The sequence below is a fragment of the Cygnus olor genome, chromosome 2 (assembly GCF_009769625.2).
Source record: "Cygnus olor isolate bCygOlo1 chromosome 2, bCygOlo1.pri.v2, whole genome shotgun sequence".
NCBI classification, from domain to species: Eukaryota; Metazoa; Chordata; class Aves; order Anseriformes; family Anatidae; genus Cygnus; species Cygnus olor.
The window spans coordinates 153,060,037-153,087,524 of record NC_049170.1 but is presented as its reverse complement, the minus strand read 5'-3'; the positions used below and the strand labels follow the sequence as shown (position 1 = coordinate 153,087,524).

The following is a 27,488-nucleotide window of genomic DNA, read 5'->3' as shown; positions in this document are numbered from 1 at the left end:
TTTTTAAAGTACACTCCTGTCTGATATACTTGTATTTTACCTTTCTGCTAGTAGCATGTAAGAGCACAGTCTCGGACAAAGCAAAAGGAGAGAAAAATCCAATTGCATATTCTTTTGGCTCACTCAATTTGTGCACAGTTGGACTGTGCAGCAGAGACAGCTTTTTGTATGAATTTTTCACGCATCCCGACCAGAAAGGTACCTGCAGCCTTGCTTGCAGTTTTTCTTCCAAACTTGATGATATTAGTAATGGTGATAGCATCTCAGCTGATGAAGGGAACTTTTAACACTAAACATCACTTTGTTTAAGGCTTTGTATCTGCTTATCAATTTGGTTTTCTTTTGATGGAAAACTGGGAGTTATTTGAGGGGAAATTAGGGTCATGCAGATGGCAGTTCCATCTTCTTGGCTATAACAGCATCTTTTATCCCAGATACATTGTAAATGCTGTCATTAAATGATAGCAATAATATGTTTTTATTAAGAGCTTCTTTCAAAAGTATTTTTGAAAGTGTGGTGAAGCAGAAATGTGCTTTTGAAAGCAGAGGAGTAGGAGCAAATCCAGCTCCACAGAAAATTTAAAGTGCTGTTAATCCCACCACCTGGTGGAGCTTTTTATGGTGCCAGCTGAGGGACCACAGAATAAGGATGCATTTTTGTGTTTGGTTTTATTAGTCAAATGCTCTGTGTAGAGTTTCTTTAACATTTTTTTCCTCTCCTCACACCAGACGCTCTTACCAGTCAGAACAAATAAATTGTGGCGAGCATAGTTGTGGCCAGTAATCCTAGTTTCACAGTTAAAAAGTTTTTTTTTTTTTTTTTTTCAGAAGTATTTAATCTTCACAGGCAGCTATAGCAGTCAATAGGTGTCTCTGTACAATACCTAACAAACATGTATGATCAGCTGCGATAAGAAGACAGATTTCCCAGTAAGCCCATCTACATGGAGTTTGGCCTTGGAACGGGGACAGCATTTATATCGCTCCGGCAGGGTCAGCAATCGCTCCCATGATGCCGGCTGTGACGGCGCGCAGCCATTGCAGTGCATTTCAGCGTGCACGAACACCCTGGGTCTCATTCAGCCCAAGTATTGGGGAGCTGGGGATGGGGCATGTGTTGGCCATGTTCCCACTTGTGCCTCCCCTTTCCTCCAGCAATAGCACGGTGATAGCGCTTAGCTTCCCCGCGAGTCTTTCAGAGCAAGCCAGCCATTGCTGAACGGCAGTTTATTTACACAGGCGAGGAGAAATAGCTTCTTGGCAAGTGCGTACACAGCAAATGCTGATTTTTCTATTTTAACTTCTGCTTCTTGGCCTAGCCGCGATGGCAGTTGGCTTGTTTGGAGGATGGCAGGTTACCTACTGAAAAGAGAGCAAATGCGGTAAGGGCAAACACCAGCCCAAATCTGCTCTCTCCCCTTGGGGTGCCCATTGTTGCTGAAGTACTTGACACTGGTTTTGGCCCCAAAGATTTTTCAGAATAATCCAAATGATTTCTTAATGTTCTATAACTTCTATCTATTCCGTACTTTTCAGAAGAGAGCACGGTGTTATCAGTGTCTCATCTAAAGTAGCACTCACCTGTAGGTAGGTGCATCAGTGATGTAAGAGACAGATTTCTTCCTCCCATCCTTCTTTCCCTTACAGCACGCTTTTTATTTGTACTTTCAAAAGCAGAATTATGCTGACATAGAGCACACCTGTAACCTGGGCATCCAAAAGCTATTTATTTTCACTTAGGGGCCTTTCTCAAGTGGAAGAATGTTTTTAATAGCCAGCTCCTCTTTAAAGATGCATTGAATGTTTTCTTTAGAAAGGTAACCTGAGTAATCTCAGTTAGCTTTGTACTAATAGTTTTGCTGTGATTATTGCTATACAAAATTTCCTAAACAGCCTGTGTACAATCATGTGTGCTGTGAGTTCTACCTATAGGACAAAACTGGAAGGGAAAGGCAGATCTGGAGCCTTAAAGCTTGGTGTGTTGCACAGAAATTTCATGCTTTTTTAGTCCTGAGCAGGTGAGGTGAAAACGTACCTTGGACTGTGTGCAAAGTATGATTTATTTTTTTTAAAAAGCCCATAAATTTGCAACTCATTTCTCCAATCTATCCATAACCAGACTTAAGGAAGGTTGTTGAGACTGTATCTTAATCTGTGGATCTCTGTTCATTTCAACCACTGAAAATAATGTCTAACAACTTACTGGAGAAAGTATCTGACCAGGAAAAGAGAAGCAACAACACTTTCTACTTATCTGAGATTTTTGATAAAAGATAAAACAAGGGTGTACATGCCTTTTAATAAGGCGAAGTGTTGAAGGGATGTCTTTGCCCCCTTTCTGGTGTATGTAGTCCTGCTTGACTGCATAAGAACCTGTGAAATGAAAACATGAGTAAGTCAGAGGTATGCAAATTAAAAACAATCTTTTGACTGTCTACGATTTCTCATACCCCAGAGTGGAATTACAATAGTGAGAAATGTTGTATTAGTCATATTCCTAAGAAGACATCTGTATGGGACAGGAGACTGAAACGTGCAGGCAAGCTACAGTTTATGCGTGGTTATATTGCTTTTGTTTTGCATTTGTTTTATTGTTTTGCATGTTTATATTGCTTTTATTGCCATAGTATGTGCGTCAGTAGGCAAGAGACTAACCCAGGCTTTAGCTCGGGAAGGTGGTAACTCCTGTGTGCCTCTCGAGTCCTGGGTGGTGTGGTTCATCTGATCCCACTGTTGAGGTGGATAAATGCCTTTGCAGTCCATCCAGAGCAGAGTTCCTCTCTGGGCCGGCCTGGTGTTTGAAGGTAGATTCAGCTCATTGACCAGCAGGCATGAGAGTACCACGAATCCTATTCCTGGCTTCAGGAGCTTGATCTCCATGGAGAGCAGTGGGATTGCAGTTGTCTACCTGCAGGCACCTGTATTTCAGCATCTTACGTATGATGTGACTTTTGTTTCCTAACCATAGTCACTTAGTGCCATTTGAACTGCCCTGGACTATCTGTCCTGGCCTTCTGGAGCTGGTTCAGGAACTTGTTTGTCTCTGACACCTTGTGTCATCATATCTGGACCCCAGGAAGGTGGCTGATTTTTTGGGCATCTCCAGTGGCATTTGAAACCTGTGTTGTTGAACTGAATTGTCCCTTTCAAGAACTGTGGGAGCTAGATATGTTTTCTGGGCACTAATCTTTAACTTATAAATATTATCAGCTTAAGTGTCTGCACCTACTTAGGAGGTAAATTTATTAGAGAAGGGTTGTTTCCTGTCTCATGTGTCTCTGTTCTGGAAAGACCTCTGGACCACCCTGTCATCCATAAATGACAGCCACAGAGGAACCACCATCAGCCTTTTGATCGCCTTTCCCTTTCTTACCTACAGTCTTCTCTTTCTACTGGTGTTGAGTTTCCCATGGTGTAGCTTGTAAGTAGTAGACTCAAATCACTTAATAGAAATATCCTGTGAGGATGTGAAAAGCTCCTGTAATTGGGACTGTACAACATGCATAGCTGTGAAAAGCTGTAAAGCAAAGAAAACAGAGCTCTGGGGGACAGGGAGCATTTTGCAGAAGAAACTCCCAATAACAGTGGTAGAAACTTGCTCTGAACCATGAGTGGAGGTTAGGGATGTAGTCAATTGTAAAAATTGTAGTAATTGTTCACATATAATTCTGGGGGAAAAGGAGGGTGGAACTTAATTTGTTCCTGGCTCTGTAGCACTTTGAATTGCTCTTGATTAAATTGCTTAATCTGTACCGACGTGCGTCCCTCCACTGGGAGAGCGAGACTTTTGCCTGCGTACTAGACGACAAAGTCTTTGGGCAGAGACTGGGTGCATTATTTCCAAGGGGCAGACAGGAAATCTGTAAACCTCATAAAATGACAGCTGTTTCTGTCAGCTGATGGCTGGGTATAGCGGAGTGCAAATGAGGCACAATAGAGATGGTTGTACCCTGCATCTGGTGACAACTGCTTGAAGTGTAGAGTTCTTGCTCTGAGGACATCATCTCAATAGACCTTTTGTTTTTTAGTAGTTCTACTATTTCATTGGAGGTCCTTTCTCCCGGCAGCAGTTTTTGATGTGGGCTCAGCCCTCTGTAGCTCTTCACCCCGAAGTGTTAGGGTGGAGGAGAAAGTGGTGGCTGTGGTCAGAGACTGCAGGGACTAAACATCACCTTCTGACACAGGATTGCTGCTGACAGAGGTGCCCACACATACTCTGGGTGTCTCTAAAACTCTTCTGAGCCAGACCAGTTGCTATCCAGCCCCTTGGAGGATTGTTCTGCAGAGCAAAAACTGGCACAGTGACACTTAGGTATTAAACTGGATGCAAGACAAAAATGTCTCTGGACTAGATAATTGCTATTGATGTTTTCTCAGGTTTGGTGGATTTTTGCAATTTTATTTTTTTTAGCTTTGATGTGCCAACACAAAACAAAGGTAGTTCCGCCTAAAGGGCATCACGTTATTTCTGGAAGCTGGTTATTCAATCAATGACTTGAACATACATATCTGAAATGCTGTATTTGCTGACACATCACAGTACTGTACCAGCTCAACAAAGAAATCTAATTCTATAAAATCTGCCAGCTCAGTTAATATGACCCTGCCAGGGAAGCATAAGGCATCACCTCCAGATTTTTAGGTAAGAATCATGTTCCATATCTCCAGCTCAAATTCAATGAACACTACACATGGTCAGAAGTGGATTTCTTTTTAAGGTACCTGCTTATATTATGGTGCACAAAAGATCAAATTGCAAGATGTCATCTGAGTATTGGGGTTGGCACATACCAGCTGAAGTCCTGCAGAAAGCCTTGACTTGGGATTAGTGTGGAAATAGACTGGTCTTCATCTTGAGACCTCTACAAATCATACAATATAACATGGTGTAGAGCTGCCTACAACTTGAATTGGAGCTGAGCTTACAGTATGACATTGTCCTCTTTTATGTTGCTCTTAATTTGGTGGCAAAACTGAGAAAAATACTGGTTTATATGGATTCAAAAGAAAGCTAAATTAAACATAATAAGGTCATGGTAAATTTGGTTTTGATCAAACAAAGCGTACAGGGTTTGCCTGTCAAGGTTTTGGTACCAGAGGGACTGCAGGGGTGGGTTCTATGAGAAGAGCCCAGCAGCTGCCCCATGTTAGATAAGGGCCAGTTTCAGCTGGCTCCAAAGGGACCCTCTGCTGGCCGGAGCTGAGCCACTAAGAGATGTTGTTTGTGCCTCTGTGAGAGCAGATTTAAGAAAAACAGGGAGGAAAAAAAAACTTCTGTGCAACAGCAGCTGGGAGAGAGAAGAATGAGAACCATCCCTGCAGCCCCCAAGCTGAGTACAGCAGGAGGGCAGGAGGTGCTCCAGGCAAGCAGCAGCAGTTCCCCTGCGGCCTGTGGAGAGGCCCCTGGTGGAGCAGGCTGTCCCCCTGCAGCCCACGGGTCCCACATGGAGCAGATCTCCACGCTGCAGCCCGTGGAGGAGCCCCCGGTGGAGCAGATGGATGTGGCCTGGAGGAGGCTGCGGCCCACGGAGAGCCCCTGTAGGAGCAGGCCCCGGGCCGGAGCTGCAGCCCGTGGAGAGGAGCCCACGCAGGAGCAGGGGGTCTGGGGGGAGCTGCCGCCCGTGGGGGACCCGTGCTGGAGCAGTTTGCTCCTGGGGGATGGACCCCGTGGGACAGAGCCGTGTGGGAGCAGTTGTTGAAGAGCTGCTGCCTGTGGGCAGCCCCCGCAGGCTCAGTTCGGGAAGGACGGCATCCCGTGGGAGGGATCCCATGGGGAGCAGGGGCAGAGAGGGACCGTGAAGGAGCAGTGGAGACAAAGCGTCAGGGACTGACCACAGCCCCCGTTTCCCTGTGCTGCTTGAGGGGAGGACATAGAAGAGGGCATATAAGGGGTGAAGATGTTCTTAGTTTGCTTTTAGTTTTTCACTGCTCTACCCTGTTAGTAATAGGTAATAAATTGTATTAGTCTCCCTGTGCTGAGTCTGTTTTGGCTGTGACGATAATTGTTGAGTGATCTCCCTGTCCTTATGTCAACCCTTGAGCCTTTTCTATTGTATTTTCTCCTTTTTCCCCCCTTTCCCTTTGAGGAGGGGGAGTGAGAGAGTGATGATGGAGCTCAGCTGCCCAGCAGAGTAAAACCACCACACACGGCATTCTTGCTTTTTGGTTCACTTAATCTTAATTCCAGGTCTATTTCAAACTCTTTGACGTGGTCAAAATTATTTCTTTTGGAGAACCCAGAAGGAAATTCTGCCTTTAGAAATGTCAGAATAATTCCTCTGAATTTGACATGGCCTGCATTAACACCATTTATGTTGGCTGGTGGCTATGTTGAAATTATGCATGAATTTGGATTTTTCTTTCTTTTCTTTGAAATGCTTTTCCTATTTAAGTTGTTAATGTTCTTCAGAAGGTTCACCCAGCTTTCCTCTTGGGGACAATTCTGTAGATTTTGAATAAATAAAGGATCAGTCTTGTGGCGTGGTCTTAGAAGAATTAGAAATCTCCCCTCTTGCTCTTTTCTTTCCAGCATCCTCTGCTTTTCCCCTTTAGGTAATGCTTGCTGTTTTGGGAAGCGATACCTGTATGATCAGGTCTCCTGTGGTTTCAGACTGCATTTTGCAGATGGATCTGGTATTCTTCCCAGGCATTTGGCCTAAATCTATTCTGAAAATTCACCCCGAAATGTAAAAAATGAACTTTTGCTTGCCCTGTACTCTGTTAACAAAAGTTCAGCATCAAACTTACAGAATCAAAATACAGAGTGTGAGAGGCTAAAAGCTTTTCCAGAGCTTGGGGGTAAGTCTTCCTTGTTTCTCTTCTGTTTCTCTTCTTTCTGAATACACACTGAAATATTCTTCAGTCCTAGTGTCCTGGTACCCTCCTGTGTTTCTTATCCCCTCATTTGCATGTCTTCTCACCACTCCCTGTAGCACAATTGCTCCTTGCTAGAGGGGAGCAGACTTGCAGGCTATTTCTGTCTCTCCTGCCACTCCCTTTACTCTTCAATGTTTTGTCCTCTGCATGCCAAGTTCCGTGCCAAGTTCTGAGAGAACCAAGACATGGGAGGGTGGAGGGCGCTTAAACTTTGCACCTGAGGTCATGTGTGTGGCAGTGGGAGGATGCGCTTCGGCTGAAAACCTGGAACCTCCTCCCGTCTCAGCTCTATTTTGCCAGCTGTAGATGACAGCATTGGACCTTTGTTTCCCGGAGGCTGAATTCATCCTGTAAGATGCACGGAGACTCCAGTAAAGTTGAAAACACTGCTCTCTTTGACTGACAGCCCCATTTATGAATTGGGGAACTAAAAGATGATCTTCAACCTCATGGACAGCAGAACTTTAGGGACAGGACATTTGGCTTCAGCAATTTACTGTCAGCCACTCCATTGAGCAGTGCAGTCATCAGTGACGTGCCAAAGCATGGCAACAAAAATCACCTAAGTTTCTGCTTTGTCAGCTGTGGTGATTGATACCTGTGCTGAAAGAACAGTTTAGTTTGGTATTTTTTTTCCAGATGGCTGTTGTTGCGGTGCTTTTGCTTGCTTGGTTCCTGAGACCTTACAGAGCAATGGGAAGTGTCTCTGTCAGTCACTCACTGTGACTATCGCAGTAGACTTATGTGAATATTGCAAAAATACACATGCAAAAATAGAAACTGCTTTAGACCAGAAAAGCTAGAGGAAAAGCCTGTAACATGGTAGCAGGATGTGTGAAATAGCAGCTGCTGCACAACTTCTCAGATAGCATGATAAAACTGTAGGGATGCTGGAGCCATCTCAGATGGCCACTTCATTAGCTTGCTAGGTCAATGATATATGTGTATGCTGGGAAACAACAAAGCAAGCCCATTAAGGAGTGTACTGATTACAGACAAATTTTCCCCAAGGCCACCACATTAGGTTTGATAAGACTTGTTTAACTGTACATAGTTGTGTGAAATATTCAGGTGCTCTTTGGCCACTTTGAGGAACTGAAAGTGTTTGTGCATCTGTAAAGTATGTGCTCTGTAAAATATTTAAGGACACTGGAGAACTGTGATGCATAGTCCAGACAGAGGAAAAATGGGGTAATTTAGGTCTCTTGCAAATGGAATTTCACTCAAGTTACAGGAAACAAATGTGACAAACTGAGATACCGCCTGTTTTTTCCTCATATCCTTAAAAATCATGGAAGTTTTCAGGGGATGGGAGGGGGTGGAAATACCGATAATATATAGGTCCTCTGAGTGTTGCCGTGATTCTCACAGCTCAGACTAGACATTAGGAAAAATTTCTTTACTGTGGGGGCTGTCAAACACTAGAACAGGCTTCTTAGAGAGGTGGCTGATGCCCCGTGCCCGCCAGTGTTTGAGGCGTTTGGGTAATGCCCTCAATAATGTGCTTTAACTTTTGGTTAGGCCTGAAGCGGTCAGGCAGTTGGATGATCTTTGTAGGTCCCTTCCAACAGAACTATTCTATTCTGACAGTTAGATTTCACTGCCATGCATTGGGTGTAGATGTCTGGTTAAGACATTTGTGCCCTACCTGGGCTTTTATTAAAGCACCGTAACTCTGGCACACAGGATGGCCAGTGCCTCAAATGGAAATGAGCCTCAAGCAGCTAAATAAGTGGTTGTGAGGCCAAAGAGCAAAGGAGCAGGAGATAGATGCTTGCTCTTGAAAAATACAAGGTTGTTGAAAAATACAAGGTGGTACAGTAATTGCAGAAGCTGCTGAAACATTTGCTGATAGCAATGAAACAAAGGAGTTTAGAGTAAGTTGCCTCTGCAAGGCAAGAGTCTCCTGTCAATACTGGGTTGAGTATAAATATTGGCTGAGTAAGCTGCTATGTAAGTGCAATTCATTTTTATTTTTTTTTTAAATAGGGGAAAACTGGAGATTTGGATGGAAAAGAATCAATAGGGTACAATTACCATCCCAGCTCACTTGGAAAGGAATGTCTGTTTTGCACAGCAAGAGAACAGGCTGCTCTTCTCTGCTGTTTTCTGACCTGTTGGAGTAGGAGAGGGGCTCTGTGCCTTTGCTCCCACCTGCCTAAGAGGAGGGCACACTTATCCCTTACCTATAGCTTTGAAAACAGTGGACAAAGAATACTTTGTAAAGCAAAAATATCGCTAGAATAAGCCAGAAGTGCTCAGCGTGGTCACTGCTGCTATTGTTTGTTAGAGAAGAGCTGCTCTCTGCCCCAGTCTAGACTGTAGCCCTTTGTCCCTGGGGCTTAAAATACCCAAATCCAGTGTGCTGATGGGGAAACAATCCCACAAAGTCCCATGTTTGCCCCATTTAAAGTTAATATGTTGGAAAAAGGATAGTTCTTCTGTGGGAACAAGCCTGACCAAGAGCTGGATGTTAGTGCAGCTGAGGGCAAAGCTTCGATCCTTGTTAGGCGAGCTGTCAGGGCCCTGCACATCCCAGCTTTCTTCCCTCGTGCATGTGTGAATTTCTTAATGAGGCTTTGCTCAAAATGTCAACTTCCCTAATTTATCTTGCCACACGCAAACTTAGAGGTTTTCTGTATTTTTATGAAAAATATCCAGCAGAGCTTCATTTTGGGAAAACGGCATTTCATCGAGGTGTCAGTCGGCCCTAAGATTGTTCTCAGAGCCACTAACCACACTTCTGGCATGTCTCTGAGTCTGGAAATTAATACTAGTAGTCTGGCTCTTGTCTGCCAGCAAAATCTTGTGCTGTTACTGTCTTGCTTTGAAATTTACTGTCTGTGATATGTGAATGCAGAAGATATTGGTGTTTATCCTCGATGAGGAGCTTCTTGGGGAACAGACTGGAGGCGGAAGAGGAGACCCCCTCCCTGAGTTCCCACTTGAACCTGGTGCACTTGCTGTGCGTGTTTCAGATTTCCTTGGCATAAATGCATGCACTGGGTGTTGGTTCACCAGGGTGGAGTGTAACTCTTTCCACTCTTAGAAGAAACCAATTGGCTTCTCAAGACAGCCCTTCTGTAGGGTGAAGCGTGGCGCTGTTGAAACTGGTGCTGCGTGCTCCTGCGCTGCTGACCTTGTTCTCAGTTAAACTGCGAGGTGTTGTGTTCAGCCGCCGGCGCCTGAGGGTCAAGTCGAGGGTAAAACCAGGTTAGGCTTGCTCATTTGGAAAAGCATCCCCCTCAGATGTCCATGCCTCTACAAAAGGAACCGCTTCAAATTTGTCAAAGCCCAGATCCCTTTTTTAATACTTTTGTATCTAATCAGGTTTCGTTTGACAAATGTAGCTCTTAGAGATGGAAATTCTGTTATTAGGGCACTGACACTTTTCTGAATATTAAAAAACCCTCTTGCCTTTACAGCTGTCAAAATCAATCTTTCTGATCTCCCCTTGAGCTGCCATGCTTTCTTCTGAGCTGATTGCTGCTCCCGGGCAGGTTACGTGGCAGCATCGCTTTGGCTGGTGCTGACAATATTGACTTCCAAGGAAATTAAGGTGTTTCTGCTTCTAGGACCAAGCACTGCGTTTGGTTTTTAATCCTCTTTTCCATCAGGAATAAATGCTGCATGACTGTTTCACCTTTCTCCAGGAGAGAATAGGGTCGTGCACGGTAACCTTGAGTATAGACTTGTCATATCTAATGAGCTCATTAGGGCTTGATCAGCTCATTACCTGGAGACTCTTTAGAAGGCGAGACTGAAATATCTTACGGAGACAGAGTGGGTAGTGTGCTTCTGAGTCAGCACAGGGCTGTTGCTCAGCACATGTGTTAGAATCAATTGCTGAAGGTGTCATCTGCTTAATGAGACTTGCAAAGCATCTGACTTCTCCTGATCTCTAGAGTGCACGGCACTTTTATGAACAACCGATGATACGGGTTTCCTTACCCAGTTCCAACAGGACTCCTTTCAGCCTGCATAGCGGAGTACTTTTCTTAGACCTATCTGTCATCACTGTCTGAGAGTCCTGTTAAAGGTACAAAAGGATAAAATTTCCTTTCTTGCAAAGTTACCCCTTTGGATTTCCTCCCCTTCCTGAAGGAAACTTTCATAGATGTGACAGCCTGTGGAAGTCTACTTATAGCTCCTATTGAAATTCAACTTCCTGTCCAAAGTTATTGGGATGTGGGATTTTTTTTTTTCCCTCCCTCAAAGGTCAATTTACCTTGCAAAGAGTGCACAGTGTAAGATTTTAAACCTGATGCATGAACTTTAAGGCATGTCACAGAAACCCATAGAAAGCAACTTAAGTGTTGGGAAAATTAAAGATTGAAGAATAGGTTCTTCAGGAGGTGCAGAACAAAGAAACAGACTTGGCATCCAGAATTAAAGGTGACCTACAATTAGTCTTCTCAGCAGGCTGCTTTGGGAGGCATAAGCACTGTAAGCATCGTGGCAGAGAGACTGAACTGCTCCACATCAAATGAGAATAGTATCTGTGTAGGCTATCTTTCTTGGCAGGTGATTTTTGTAGTTCTTCATTTCTTGTGAGATTTGTATCCCGATCTAAATATGAAAGACTTACGTCTTAGCCTCTTTTGCCAGGTTTTCCCATGCATACACTCAAACTGGTGCACTGGCACAAGCATTATGAATGGCAAAACTCGTGTCCTTTTGATATAGTTGCACAGTAACACGTAGTTTGATCAAGCTGGTAACTTTGTTTTCGATCTTACCAAAAAAAAATAAGCAAGACACTCACTGGCATGTTTGTCTTTTTGTTGCCTGAACCTTCAAAGGAGGTGTCAGGGGAAGGACACAAGTGACTTTCAGATGACATTGCATTCATTTGTAGCGGCGCTGGAATTCTTGTTGAGATGCTTCCTAAGGTTGTTAAATGCATCTGGCAAAAGCTCTGCTTATGTTTTCCTTTGATATATGCCCGGAACCAGAGACAGATGCTGTAAATCAAAACAATTAAATGTGTTCATTTCTTGTAAAAGATGGTTACTGTAGTTCATTTCATGGTTCAGGGGTCAGGAGGGGTCTTTAAATAGAACTGTGCTCTGCCTGTGTAATTTGATTTTTTTTAAATATTACTTTTATTTCTAATTGCAAGGCTTACTTAATAACTTTGTAGGCAAAATATTTTTTTCAATAACAAATGTCTTCTGTTGGGTGTTAGCAGCAGCACTGAGCCTTTGCTCCTCAATTCAGAGGCAGAATGGGAGAGGGACATGCTGAAGGAGAATTTCTTAGTGCTTAGAAGAATTAGAATAAGCCCAGCAAGCACATGGTTTGTGCTTAGCTCTGAGAGCCTGAATCTGATTCTGCTCTTACTAATCTCTAAAGGGATTATTCCTGATTTACACCATGATGAATGAAATCAGAATCTGGCCCTGAAAGCCTATTTGTACTTCAGACATTGTTTCAAGGCAGCTGACCCATGAGTATGAAAAAGCAGCTTGGCTTCCTGCAAGTTAATTGTTTAAATTTGTCAAGCTAAGTGGACTATAGTTTGTTTAGCAGGGTTTATTTTAAACTACAGGTTCTTTATCCAGGGAACTGTATGGCACAAACCAGGGCTAGAATCCATTTACTTCTATTGGACTAATACGAGATGGTAATCAGAAGACCCTCTTTGGTACATCACAGTGCTCTTTATTTGCGTAGTAGCTTTTGTCTGAGGATATTAAATAACTCCTTCGTTGCAATTCTGGAAGCTGTTCAGCCAGACAAGTCTCTTTAATGACCTGCAGTGACTCTAGATGCTAGCAGTGAAGCAAAAATAAGCTGCTACGCTAGGTCTGTGGTCATGAGTGACATCTGTAAGAAAAGGTCTTCAACCAAGAATGGGGTGAAGCTGTTAGCTGAAAATACTGGGGTTTCTGAAATAAAGGTTACAGCATGCCTACTTGCTGTGAAGAAAATTGATCTTTCTTAGCACGAGTTCAGCTAGTGCTCACTGAGACAAGTACCGAAGGCAAACATATAGCTTCGGGGTGGGAAAGCACAGGTCGGTCACCTTTAGATCATTGTGGCCAACTGCTTGACAGTCCCCAGCAGACACACTTTTTTTTTTTGATTGTCTGCGTGCTCATTTTGAAGGCTGTATTTATATCATACCTGTCAGTATTGTGGTAAAAAGGAAAGTGGAATACACCTTTTCACAGGACTGCTCTAAAGGAAACTAATACCTTATATACCCTTGCGTATGAGCAAGTCACATTTCTCGTTGCTGTAAGGCACAATTTTGCTGTAGCAATACACTTGTGCATTCCTGGAGAAGAGACTTCAGTGATTCAAACTGAGATGCTGGTGAGTGATGCTCTGAGAAGTTTGCACTAAGAATGAAACCTGGTAGACTTTGTCTGTAGCTTGTGCAAGCATCCCAGAAAACGATGCAGTGTCCTCTCCTCTGCCAATGTGTGCGTCAGCCTGAATCTGCTTCATCAAAAAGAAGCAAAGCTGGAGCTCCTTTTGGAGCTTTTTCCATTTAATTAAATCACTCTAGAAAGTCTCTTCATCTGTATCTATGATGTAGAGTGAGAGACTTTTTACCCCAATGCATCTCTGCTCTCAGATGGTCCTGCTAAGGCTGACACCACCGCAGATGTAGAGGTGGAGAAACTTCCAAATGCAGCATGTGCCAGATACGAACTGCACTGCCTTACCAAACTGGTTAATGTTGTTTAGCTGACAATTCTGTAATGTAGAAAAAGCTGCATGTTATTGGCGAAGCACTTCATAATTTTCTGGTATGTCTATAAATGGATGCCAGCACTTGGAAAAATTAAGTAATCTTTAATTGAAAGGATATGATCAGTAGGTGATTAGTTTGTAAAGTGTCTTGGATGTATGCTGTGCTGTAGAGACAAGCCATCTGGAGCAAGCCTGTGGTTTGGCTTCTGTAATGAGTACTCGCAGACCACGATGCCAAAATAACCAGCTTTATTACGTAGATGAAGATCTTGAGTAATTCGATTCATTTTCACAGATCTAAATGAACTAAAATAGGATCATAGTTTGGCCCAAAGTATTGATTTGCTGCTCTTAACTATTAAGTCAGGATCATCGGTGTTTCTTCCAGTATCCTCAATACAACCAGCCACCACAAATCAGATTATTGAATTGCTTCCTCTCTGTAGCTTTTACCAAATTTGTTGTGGCCAGAATTTCGCTCTGTTTTTCGTTACAAATCCCAGAGCTTGCATAGCTGCAGGGTACCTGGGTGATTATGGTTACAGGTTACATACGTGAAAATGTGGGGATTCTGCTTTTATGAAAACTTGGCACTTCTCATCATGTAGGTTGTTCCATAGCCCCCAAAATAGTTGGAAAATCCTTGGGGTGACTTTCCCACTGACTTGGCAGGGTATGGCTTGTCAGCCAGTGACCAAGTGGCTCTTCAGTTCCTCTCTTTGTTTCTCCAGCTCAAGCCTTATGTTGCATTTTGCTGATGTTGTGGTTTAACCTGGCAGGCAGCTGAGCACCACACGGCCACTTGCTCACCCTCCCCAGGGAGAGAATCGGAAAGGTGCAAGAACTCATGAGTTCAGACAAAGACAGTTCACTAGGTTAAGTAAAAGCCACGTGTGCAAACAAAGCAAAACATGGAATTTGCTTCTGATCAGCAGGCAGGTGTCAGCCACTCCCAGGAAAGCAGGGCTCATCACGCGTAAGGACTTCTTGGGAAGACAAACTCCATCACTCCAAACATCTCCTGCTTCCTCCTGCTTTCCCCCAGCTGTCATTGCTGAACATGACACTACCACATGGTGTGGCACGTCCCTCTGGTCCAACTGGGCCAGCTGTTCTGGTTCTATCCCCTCCCAGCTCCCTGTGCACCCCCAGCCCCTCGCTGGCAGGGCAGCATGAGGGGCTGGAAGGTCCTTGGCTCTGGGTGAGCGCTGCTCTGCAGCAACTAAAACATCCGTGTCTTATCACCACTATTTTCATCACAAATCCAAACCACAAGCCTGTGTGAAGGAATTTAACTCCATCCCAACCAAAACCATGAGAGCTGGGCACCAACAATCTCTGTGAGAGAGATGTGGGACACACAGGGGCCTCTTGGCTCCCACCCCTGCAGCAGCTGTTGGTGGGTACCTGCATCTCTGCTGCCAGTCCTGTAGCTGCTGGAGCTAATTACTCTGAAATGGAGATTGATCTGCAGCACCACACCAAAATTAATCCTCCCTCTTTCTGAAATTATCATTACATGGACTTTTTGCTCAAGTCCAATCAATCACCGTGATGTACAGCGTTAAGCCCCGAATCCGAAGGGCTGCCCTGTATCAGGTCTGTCAGGTGGTGGAAGGAGTGAGGGTGGCTGGAGGGAGGGACTGGAAGAGGAAGAAAGAAAAAAATCTTTGAGAAGGCTTTGGTCTGAAGTTGGATGTCAGTGAACCCAGGGAGGAGGGTACTTTTAGGAGAAGGGCACAGTCTCCATGGAAGCAGATGTATTCTATTTGATGTGCTGAGATCAAGGTGTCGGAGCATTTAACTGCTCATCTGGCTATCTTATCTTGCACATTTTTTTTCCTCTTAATTTTTCCCTAGTGTTTTAAGAATTGGTTTTCCCTCTTGTTCTGTGAAACATTCTTATGCAAAGCCCAATCTCCTGAAACTTGAGCAAGCTGTTTGTAGCATAAGAGCAAAGAGATTCAGGAGTTTTGACTTTGCATAAAAACACTTTGCTTATTTTTTTTCCCCAAACTTGTTATTGAGTGAGCAGTATTTTAATGAAGGATTTCATGGAGGGGAAACAAATGCAATTGCTATGTCCTGTAGATCTTTCCCAGATCCCTGAAGGAAAGATTATTTACAGATTAAAGCCTTTACTGTTTCCTGTGTCACTGCAAAGCAAATAATGAGCAGAACTTGAAAAGCTCTGTTATCTTCTGTCTTGGAGTACCAGACCCTCTCAGAACATCAAACAGACATGCTAGTGCGTTTTCCTGGTACTAGATGACTACATTTCCTAGCAGATATTCTGCCCTGATTTAATGCTGCTAATGACTGGGTGAAATAGACCAGAAAAGTGCGCATGGGTTTAAAATCCCAGCTTCAGTATTTGAACTTTAACAAGTCTGTACAGGAAGAACCTGTTAGAAAGGGGAGCATTGGTTTTTAATTCCCAGGTTTTTCAGGTTTTTATTGTGATTTCCTCAAAGCCATGCAATCCGTGGCAGGATATACTGCAGGAATCAAGTTCTTGCTGTAAGCACGGGCAAGTGGTGTGTTGGCATGTGATGGACAAGCCAACTGTCCCTCCACAGGAGCTGAGTCACTGGGGTAACTGGGGAGTTTCTTTTTTAAACAGCAGCAGTGAATTCATGCTTCAAGCAGCCTCAAACAGCCAAAAAGGAATAAACTTTAGGTTAAAACCTTGTGGCTTCGTGTCATCTTCTCTGTTCTCTTTCCCCTGCAGTGACAATGTACTGGGTGAGTACATTGGTAAGTTTGAGGGGAAAGGGAGCTATGTCATAGGTGGGAATAATAAAAACTAATAAAAAAGGTCTATGTTATGAGGACCTAGACTAAAACAAGAAATACAGAAGCACCTAACTTCTAACATAGGGGAAAGAAAAATAGAGGCAGGTTTATAGAGAACACTTGGGCAAACTGAGTGTGGATTTCCTCTGTACAAGGTAGATAAATATACTGACTATTTGGCTACCCATCCTCAATCAAGGAAAAATACGCTTCTGGTTAACTGAAGTCTGTTATCTATGACATACCCAGAATATGTCTGTAACGCATTCTGCTGATACAAGCCTGAGTTGCTCACCTCTGAACTGCGCTTTCCAACAAAATCTGGTAACACTCGGCCTTTCTACCTGTGCCCCTGATATAGCCACTGCTTCAGAAAGATGGGTTTCAGTGCCAAAGTTGATCTGAGCATACTCTTAACTACGGTGTAGCCATGGGTTGAGCATTGGTGATGTACAGACTCAGGGAAAGAAGATAACATTAACTTTGTTGCAACAGAAGCCTATGATACAATCTGATTCCAGCATTTGAAAGGGTTTGTAGAGATTCGTTAAATAGAGACTGATCACTTTTACAGTAAGAGAAATGGGATAGATTTTAGATAGGACACTGGCTTAAAGACAGGGATTCGTTTCTATATCTGACACAGAAGATCTGGGAAATTCTACTTTGTCTGCTGTGGTCCAGCTCTAGACTGAAATTGTCACTTTCTACATTTTTCAGAGCTAACCTGGTTTTAATTAGTGTTTCTTTCTATCACTTTTTAAAATATGCTGTCACACTCAACATTTTTGGAATACAGCTGGATGGGTCTACACGCTTTACTGAAGTATTGACAGTCCTTAGTCATCTACTATTGAAGAGCTGAAGTGCAGATGGTTTATTCCACGGGGAAGTCACAGATGCCAAAAGTTTAAAGTAGTGAAGAACCTTTGAATTTGCAGTATACAAAGACACTCGGGTAGCATAAATAACACTGAGTTTTTTCTCTCTTTAGGGATTCTCCATATCCCATATTGTGCAGAAATGACAGAAGAGATGTTAAAATGTGCCAGAGTAATATTTCTAGAAATTCTACTGGCTTTGGATGGGGAAAAGAGAGCTTAAGACTTGATTGTAAATACACCTGTTTATAAAATAAAAATCTTTAGACAGATAGGTATTTTATGGTACGAGAGCTCTCAATATATGGGAATCTCAATTAAATGATTTTGGTTTTGTAAGCTATAACCTTGTAAACCTTACTATACTAGATGACAAGAGCGAATATGGTTCATTAATAACTCTTGATAGGTAGCAGACATGGTGGCAAGCAGCAGCAGGTGGCTGGCAGTGTGATGAAAGTAGGTGTCCCTCAGCAGGATTTGGTGGCACTGGAGGAGCTGCCTGGCAAAGAGGATGAGCGTCCTTGGAGGGGGTATAAATATGGGATGCTGCTGGCTGCCTGCCTGTAAAAGCAGAGGTGAAATCCAGCCAAGCTGACCCTTGAGCAGTGAAGGGTGGTGCATGGGTACAGGGATGGATCAGTCCAGGTGCAAATCCCTGTGGGATCATAGTTTGGAGGGCTGCCAGGCCCAGAGTAGCTGCAAAGGTGTCAACCTTTGGGGATGAATGCGTGGTGATTGTGGAAGGTGTTTTCAGGGCCCGTAACCAGGTTGGCAGGGTTTCTGCATCTCTCAGGGCCTAGCAGGCAGTGCACACGCAACTCTAATGGGTGAGGCGCCTGCTGCATCTCCCCACCCCAATATTGCTGGTGACAGCACTATTGGCAGAATCAATACTGTGAAAAATACGCTGCTGCAACCCAATAATTTAAAAACGACCTTGCAGAAAGAAGTACGTTTGCCCGCATCGCCGAGGGAATTGGCGCTTCATTTTCTTTCAAGAGCACTTCGGTTTCTTTTAATTAGGAGAAAACCGCTTGCCTTACAGAATGAAGGGTAGTGTGTGGAGTGCAGGCATGGTGGGGGAGGCAGTTCATGCTCCTTTTGGGGCAGAGAGCATTTTCCTGTCCTGGGACCTTGTTTAGAGCAAAGGAGACGAGTGTGGGATGCAACTGACCAAGTGCAAGCATCTGTAACCTATGCACTGCTGTCAGAGCTGGTTGTAAGGTCTCCTTCTGTAGGATGCAGAGAGAAGTAGGTACTTCAGCATCTGATTCATCTCACTGTGGAGGAAACGACCCAAAACAAGGCTGTAAGAATTCTCTCTATTGATGGTTAAATTCTCTCTGTTGATGACTTGCTCAGGTGTTGAGGTGTGATGTTAGATCAGGTGGGTGCTAACATGGGATTGAGAGCCTATTCACCTCTCTGCTATGGGTGTATGTGCACTAGGGCTGTACCCGGGGCATCTACACCAAGGGCTTTAACGTTTGCTTTTGGGGTTTTCTCGTTCTGTGGAGAATTGAAGCCCGAAGGCTGTGCCTGTCGGGTAGGCCGACAGGAAGCTTGGAGCCCAAAGAGGATTGAGTTGTCTGCACCTGACTGAAAGCTGTGCCTTCCTGCTGCTTTCATGCCCTTTAAAGAAAAATAAATAAATATTTTGGTGTCAGTGTTATCTGTTGAAAAAACCATCCATTACATGAGTGTTGTTCCTTGCAGGTGAATGTGGAAGAGGTGTGGAAGCTTCATTAGGATCTGCTCCTCTTCCTTTGGGGGTGGGATATCACTGGGCTCATTCTGGCTCGGAGCTGCCCTGCAGACACCACTGCACAAGTGAGTGAGCCCCACTCACGTAAACAGAGTGAAAGCCCTAATAATGAACCGTGCTTAAACGTGTGACACAGCAGGAAATTGACCCAGCTGGTGTCTTTCCCCTGCCTGACATCCACTTGTAGACATGTCCTCTTAGAGATGAGAGGTTCAGACTGACCTGATTGCACTCACAAGTGCCATGCATTAAGCTTTTTGGAAGGTGTTTGCTTCACACACGAGAAAACAACTTCCCCGAGTATTTACTATTTGGTCTTGTGCCCTGCTTGAAAAGATGCTGTCAGCCCTCTGCCACGGGGCAGATGTTTGCATTTTTATTTTTTCTTTCAGAAGTGAAAGAATAGCAGTGTTTAAACACCAGTGAGCTGGTGCTGCTTTGTCAACGTCTAGCTGACCCTGAAACTTGCTGCTGCAGTACGGTTTTGAGTAAGCATGAAATACAGGGTATCTGATATGTCAGATGCTGCATCTCATGCTCTAGGCTGTATTGCTGCCTCCAGAAGGTTGCGGAGATGCCTTTTCCTATATTAAAGAGCCTTTCACAGCTTTCTACTGATCTTCTGAAGCACCAATTGCTGATGATAACCCAGGGACTGAATTTCTCCTGCACCAATATCTGATTATTTGTAATTTCTGCAGCAATTTCCCTTTGCTCACACCACTCAGATGCTTTTGTTTGGTGTTCTATAGAAGAGCATTCATGAGCTCTTTTCTCAGTGGGATACCTCTGCTGGGTATGCAAGTCACCCTTGTTATTATAACAGGTTTGCCTTTAATTTGATAGCCCCATTGCTGTTACGCGAATTCACTGTCATTGCAAAAAAACACTTTTATTGGCTTTTCTCAAGAAGGGATGGGGGGATGCAGAAGTGAAATTTCTTTAGTAAAGATATGTCATTTCTGCTCTCTGCTGATACCTAAATATGTAACAGAATAAAGCTAAAAATATTGGTCATTCTGTAGAGAATTTAAAGGACCAGTGGCTTGCGAATGCAGCTGTGGGGTGTGAAAACATGGTTCTTACAGAGATTTTGGATTGTAATTCTGCATCACACCTCTGCTGTTCGAAGCTCCGCTCTGTGTCTCTCTGTGTGTTCAGCTCGTAATGTTTGGAGTATTTGTGACGAGCCAGACAGCTATAGCCTTAGATATGATGTGATCTGAAAATCCTCTGAGACACTGAAATACTTGGAGGCAAGGAAAGCTGTGGCTAAAGAGTACATGATGTAACTGGAAAGTCTGACCACAAAAAGTCTGAACGTCTGCTAAAGGCACTATTTGCTTAATTACTTAATTTGAGACGTTTAAGGCAGTATGTAAAAAGAAACAAAAAAAATAAACCCTAAGTTGCAGGCAGTTCTTTTGAGGTCTAAAATGACTGAGGTGGATGATCAGGAGACTTTCAAAATACAGATGCTTCCAGAAAAATAAACAAATAAAAATTACTGTATGACATTTTAGCTGGCTGTTTTTTAATTATTTTTATTATTTCTTATTCAGGTAGCTTTTACAGCAAATCCATTGGCATTTTGGCTTGCTGCAAATGTGAAGTGTGTTTCAGGGTGATACTTTCCGTATTTCTGAGGCTTGTGCCGAGCCATTCATAAGTATCTGGTTTCTCTCAGTCCCCAAACCGCTGTCTGCCTGCATGTGGCTTTGCACTTGGTTGGCTCTCCGGTCCTCTGGCCGCTGCTGTTTCTCAATGCCAGACCCCAGGGAGTGACGACTTCCCAGCACAAAGCACTTGGCCTGTAGTTCTGCTTTCGTATTGTCCTTTCTTTTTTTTTCTTTTTTTTTTTCTGACCTGCTGCCGATGACCATGTCGAACCCGTGCCCTGCTCTGTAGCCTTCCCGCCCTGAAATCTCAAGCACAGGAAGCATCTGGCCGTTCCTGTGCTCTATGGGGAATTCTTTTAGCGGATTATCTCCGTTTCATTCTGCTTCATTCTGGCACAAAGCCCTGAAAAAAGAAGTCATTCGACTATCACGGGCTCTGCAGACCCGCATCACCCATCTCTCTCCACTCCTGCGATGCAAGCAATTCCTCCAATTTCTGCCCAGGTGAGCAGCTGCTGCCTCCACCGCCTCAGAGCTGGCTTCTCAGGACAGGGGGAATTCATCAGGTTTGCCTTTTCCTTTCTCATTGCTTTACCCTTTACGTCCCCTGGAAGAGGAACTGCAAGTCATTAGGAGAAGGTGAATCAAAACACGTTAAACTTGGCAAAGTTTGGAACGGGGATGGAATTTTTGAACATCTGCTTTCAGTATCGCTAGTGCGAGGGGTGGTTTTTCCCTCGGCTCTGCGTTTGCAGGCTTTCCATTATGTGAAGAGGGAAGTTAGTTTCGATTTTGCAGGTGTAAGAGAAAACAAGTGTCTATGGCTTCCTTCTGACTGTGCATTGACTTTTTTATTTTTTTCATTTGGCGCAACTGCTCTGCTCAGGCTTGGCAGGTACTCAGCCGTCTGCGCTTTCTTTTGTTGAGTCAACAATAAATCCAGCCAGAGGAGAACAGCTTAATGATCTATAGTAGTCATCTAGCCAAAACCATGGCTAAAATATCCTCTTCCCTCCAACCTGTGCAGCTCCTTGGTTTGCCCCCTTTCATCCCAAAGGGGATGGCGCTTGTGTAGGCAGTGGGGTGCTGAGGGTCCTTGTTGTGCCTGGGTAGGGCAGGCGATGCTGGTGTAGGACAAAGTGGCTGGGAACCCCAGAAAATGGCGTGAAGAAGTGGCATGGCCCCTTCATGAAAATCAGGAAAGCCTTCACTTGGCATGCAGTGCCTGTTCTCTGGGTACAAGGCGGTCTGCTCGGTTCCAGATAAATGGGTTTTGCTTTGACTTCGGAGCTGCAGGTTTTAGTTGTGTGGTCTGTTGCTGTAGTGATGAGATAAATGGTGCCATGGTTGCAGTGTTGCACCAAAACACTGCCACCTTTTCGGGTTGGGTTGGGCGGTGGGATGCTCTCCCTGCGCTTTGAAAGTCATTTTCTGTCTTTCTTATCAGCAGGATAGGAGGGGCGTTGGGATTCCTAATGCTAAGATCAGAAGCTCTATTCAAAGAATTCAAAACCTCGCAATTTCTGAGGCCTGACTGAGGGGTATTTAACGGCTGGGGCTGCTGACATGTACCAAACCTCTCTGAGTATGCCTGCGAGGAAGAAAAGCCTGTGAGAGACGTACTTATTCATTACTATGTATGCTCGTACATCATAAAGCTTAATGTTTGCTTGAAGCCTGGGTGACAGGGACTCCATTTATGCTGTGTTTGGCTCTTAATCATTATGATAATTTATTATACATCATCTCTAAAAGGTAGATTAAGTCCAAGCATGACAAAACCTCCTATTGGGTTGCTGCTGAGATCTGTCTCATAAAACCAGCGCTGGGCTTATTTTATATATGTATTTTTAAAGCAAAGTTCTTGTTTACCTATTACCAAACCGTGCAATTACTTAAAGACATTGTTTTTCCACTCAGTGAAGAAGTAAGCCCCAAAGTTGGATCAGTAGGGTCACCCCGCTACCTGCAAACGAGGTCTCTGAGCTTGGCAGCGGTTTGCTAATTACTGCTGATCCATTGCCCCGTGAGCAGCAGTCATTAGCAGGATGCTGTTGGCTGCTGGCAGTCCCCAGGCTGGTGGCTGTGCTGTGCTCAGCATTACGGAAATTCTCAGATAGTGACAACCCCACCGTCAGCACGGGTAGACGATAACAGAGAGGACATCCTGACAGAGGCCAGGCAGTTCGCCGTGTGGCCTTTCTGCACTGCGAGAATTTATTTTCCCACTCAGGGCCCCTGGGCTGGACTTTGAAAACAAGAAGCATATTTTGAGCTTTTGTTCCTACAGAGTGTCAGCTCGCTTGCTCCTGCTGAACCTCTCCGAGTGCTGCAAAGGTGTAAAGAGAAAGCAGTCTGGCTTGCATCTTCAGTTTTATTTTTTGTGCTTGCCTGATGGGCATTTTCTGTCGGTCCTGAGCCCGCGGGTCAGGCTGTGTGGCTGAGCAGGAAAGGTCCCACGGTATCAGTGCATACTACAGAGCTGCCTGCAGCTTCCTCGGCTCACTTGGTGTGAGATATCCATCCTCCAAGGGAGTAAACCACAGGCGTGACTCCCCACACAATGACCAACTTTTATGGGGAGCTTACGGCTCCCCGCAAGGGCTCCTCCTCTGCGCTGCTCCTCTTCCAAAGGCAAATTAAACAGATCTATTCCTATCTGACTGAAGCCATTGAGTTACTTAAACAGATTGACCTGACTTAGGCTTATCAATTTCTTTAATGAGGTGTCCTCTGCAACTTCTGCTTGGCTTTTCTCCATCCTCCTCGTTAAAAAAGTTTATTTTGGGATCTCTTTGTTCCAGGTGGGTTCATTGCCAGCCAGTTGGCTGGCTGTACGGCTGACCCTTATCCCCTAATAATGCTTTAATTTTAGTTTTTATGTCATGAGAAATTGAAAGCGAAGGCAGTGAGAAATTACCTCGCTTGTAAATTCATGATTTAGAGATCATTTTGACTCTACCCAAGGAGCAGGAATGGAGAGAGGGCTTCTTAACTCCGCCTGCATGGAAATAATCCTGCAGAACAGAAGAGTTTCAAGATTAAGATGCTTCATCTTGCAGCCTGGGTGAGATGCCTTCTCATGATAGCCTTTTAAAATGACAGAATTGACAGATTCCACCCATGCCAGAGGATAACAACCTCCCACTGCAACTTCTTTACCAAGTCAAACCCGCAGGATCAAATGGTGGGTATCTGTGAAGGGCCTACCCGGAGCGTAGGAAAAAATTCATTATTGATGCATAGAGAAACCAATGTGTTTCTCTGGGATGAATATGCACCAAAAAAGACTGAATTGATCCAGGTTTACTCTGATAAAACTGTGCTCTGCTCCAGAGTAGCTCTCCATCTCCCAATCTTTCTTTTGGATGCTGATGGTGCATCTCCTAAAGCTATTAAATCAGTTAATGTTAGCAGGTTATTTTCTGATTTTTTTTCCTTCAGCCAGTAGCTATCACATATATATCATTTGTCACCCAGGGCCAGATCCTCTAAAGGACCTGTATGTGCATGAATTCATGCCTTTTTAAAGGCTTCATTGAAGCCTACTCAGAGGCCACCTTTCCTGTGCTCCACATCCTGCCCCTTGAACCTTCACCCAAAGGTACCGCCAAGAGCTACATCCCACCAAGACAAAACCTGACAAGCAGATCTGGCTATTTTCATTTGGGGCACAGATTATTAATCCAGCAGGTGAGATACCGCAATGGAAATCCTCCCAGGTGGAAGAGGAGATGTAACTTGCGTGTCCTGTCTGAACACTCGGTGGTGGTCCCTCAGACTCCTCTCAACAAAACTGATGCCTGTGGTTGACTTTTCTGCTAAAGCCTGTCTTGTCCACACGTGTTAGGCACAACATTGGCAATGCTGAGACCCCAAGGTCTGATCAATGCCTGTTTTTCAGGTGTCTGCTGTGTGCAGCAATGACAGATGCTAAATGTTCAGTCCTGTCCAGAGGCAGTGTTCAGGGACGTCATTCTGAGCTCCTCTGGGGGCCTGTTGTTGTTGTTATTATTATTATTATTATTATTATTTTATATTGTTTTCCTTTAAGGCAAAGTCCCTGCAGAGTTTAGGTGGCAGCGTGGGAAGAGTGCTGCTAAGCAGAGGGTATCAGACATGCAAGTTTGCACTCAGGCATCCATCTTAGTCTCTTTTTGTTGGTTTTAACTCTGACCTTTTCCTGCAGCAGAGTCTATCAGAGCTGACCAGGCTTAGCAGGAACCACTTTCACCTTCTTCAGCATGCAGCATATATACTGCTAGTAGAGGCAGGATCCCAGCTCCAGGGAGGTATCATTTACGTTTATCCTGAGGTTTGCTCATTTGTCCTAGTTGAAATAAAGCCAATTTAACACCAGGTTGCTGCAGAAGAAAAACCTTCTGCTTTGGCAAATAAACCACCTCTGCTTCTGCCCCTCCAGCTTCAGACACCCAGCTGAGGCACTGACACCACCACCTCAATCTCAAATGCATGGTTAGAAGAGCAGGGCAGGGAAACACAAGATAAATCTTGCATAATAGATGCCTTCTATATCGAGACACATCTTATTCCCAGACAGGGAGAGGAGGAGGAGTGTGTGAGGCTCTCAGCTTGTCTCTGCACAACCAGGGAACAGAGGAGGATGCAGGGAAGCAGAGGCAACCCCACAGCACCATCATTACAGGTTGCAGACTGTGACTGCGGAGCAGAGATGACTCTTGCATGGCACGATATTTATTACTGACTGCTATTGGATTTTTATAGACCTGATTCAGCAGAGCATTTGCATCTGCATTATTTAAGTGAGTGGAAAACCCACTCTGTCTTTATAAAGTTAGATGTGTGCTTAAGTGTCTCACTGAGCTGGGATTAATTTAGGGAAAATAAATAGCTGCTGGCTGGCTTGGATAGCAAGCAGTCTGGGGCCAGCATTTGCAACCTGACTAGATTTAGCATGTTTCTCTTCTGAGTACCTAACTTCAGATACCTCAGCGCAGAAGTTTATCAAAAATACAAGCGTTAGTGAGAAAATCAGAGCCTTAGCTGCATCGAATCCCACTCAGCCCTCCAAACACTAATTTACAGAGTGTTTTCCAAAGCATGTGGTCCAAACAGTTGGATAATGAATGTAAAGCTGTCCAGAGGGTCATGTATATCGGATTTGCAGGAAGCATTATTGAGTTGTGGTCAAAATGACCACAGATAGACCTATCCTGACTCAAGTAACCATACACAAGTCTGCGTGTGAGCCAAAATAGTTTGGAGAAGGTGTTTCTTGTGCCTTTGTGTGTGCCCAACAGGCCTGAGCCTGCGTTCCTCTGCAGGCTCTGAGAAAGCTCCCATTAAAATCAAAAAGGTTTTTGCATGAATAGGGAGTTTAGGCTGTATCACTGTGGATTTTAGTTCTTTCCATTCATTTTCCTTTGATTATGAGTACAACACTTTATTTTTGCACAGTGTAATATTTTCTTAAAGGCACATTTGTAGCTAATAACATTTATGAAAAGGTAGCTTTGACTGAAACTGTCTGAATGTCACTTTAATAAATGGGAATGTCATATATTCATTAAAATTTGAACAATGATAACTGTATGTCTGTTAGAGTTCTCTTTTTGATGGATGTGGCCAGCAGCCATTAAAATACAGTGGGAATTTTTGTTTGCAGACTCACAATGACTGATAATAACACTCTTGATAAGCATTTGCAGCTCAAGATGCTGGATTTACAAAAGGGATTCATCATAGCTAACAGAGGCTGTGAAGATTGAAATGTTACCATTATTCAGCTCTACATTTCCTTTATTTTTTTTGTAGCCCTGTGTATTTGAGAAAGGATCTCTCTTCCCCACCCATCTGTAGAGTTCATTTTATGCTGGCGTCTATGAGAAGCTACTCACTTCCCAGAAGGAAAATGTTAGCCCATATCCCCCATTGGTTTGAACTGGCCGCAGGGAGAGAGGTGAGATGAAGGTGTTTGATGAAGGCATGCGCCTTGCCTAGGCTTTTCTGCCCCTTTTCACAGCAAACAATGCACAGCCAGAAGAGTCGGTAGCAGCTAATATTAGTGTATAGTTTCAAATGATTTACATCTAATTGCAGACCACTGTGACTATAAATATACTATAAATAAATATAAATATAATATAAATAAAGCTGTTCAACAGATCTTTAAAACAAGCCTATCCTTGCTCTGAGGACAAAGTAGTTTTTAGCATCCTGTCCCAGACGCATTCCCTCTACCCAGACAGAGTGTATATAGCTACTTGTGACCTCTAGCTAGTGTGCCCCTCTCAGCCTATAAAGCAGCACTGCTTTAAAGAAAAAAAATCTACTTTTCACCCTATTTTTAACTCAGAAGGTTTGTAGAATTTAGAGGTGGAAGTGACCTATTGGGGCATCTAATCCATTTTCTACACTCCTCTGCTCTTTTTCCAAGAGTTTGTGTTTCTGGGCTTTTTAATGTTTACAGATGCATTAGTACCACCACTGTTTCTCCAGCTCAGTGATGTGTGGATGTCATTTGGCTCTAACAAGGAGACCCACACAGCACTTTGGAGCAGGCGAAAAATGTGGAAAAATCCTCCTACGAGCATCCATCCCAGAAAGTGACTTTGCTTAGCTTACAGTAAATACAACATTCTTTAAAAATACAACGTTCTTTAAAAAATGTGTTAACTACAGACTATGTAACTCATTGCCTAGACCTACAAAGCTGACCCAACAGACAGTGTAGTGCAGTGGCTAAGATGACTGACAGTCAGCTGGCAAACTAGTATTCTTCATTTTGACCTTCAAAAAGTCACTTAATGGAACTTTTCCTTTCCATCCTTGAGCATTCTGCAGGGCAAGGTTTATCTGAGC

At 43.9% G+C, this 27,488-nt stretch overlaps 1 protein-coding gene across 3 annotated transcripts in view; it reads left to right on the top strand.

Annotated features, from left to right (window-relative positions):
- Positions 1-27,488, top strand: part of ST3GAL1 (ST3 beta-galactoside alpha-2,3-sialyltransferase 1) — a 76,442-nt gene that overhangs the window by 2,117 nt on the left and 46,837 nt on the right. Inside the window, exon 1 of one of the 3 annotated variants that reach the window (XM_040547283.1) lies at positions 20,729-21,149. The exons of 1 other annotated variant lie outside the window; for it this stretch is intronic. The gene's annotated coding sequence lies outside the window, so the exon portion shown is untranslated. Of the gene's footprint in view, positions 1-20,728; positions 21,150-26,446; positions 26,587-27,488 lie in introns of those variants that run through there. One more of the 3 variants, XM_040547280.1, reaches the window with a different exon arrangement.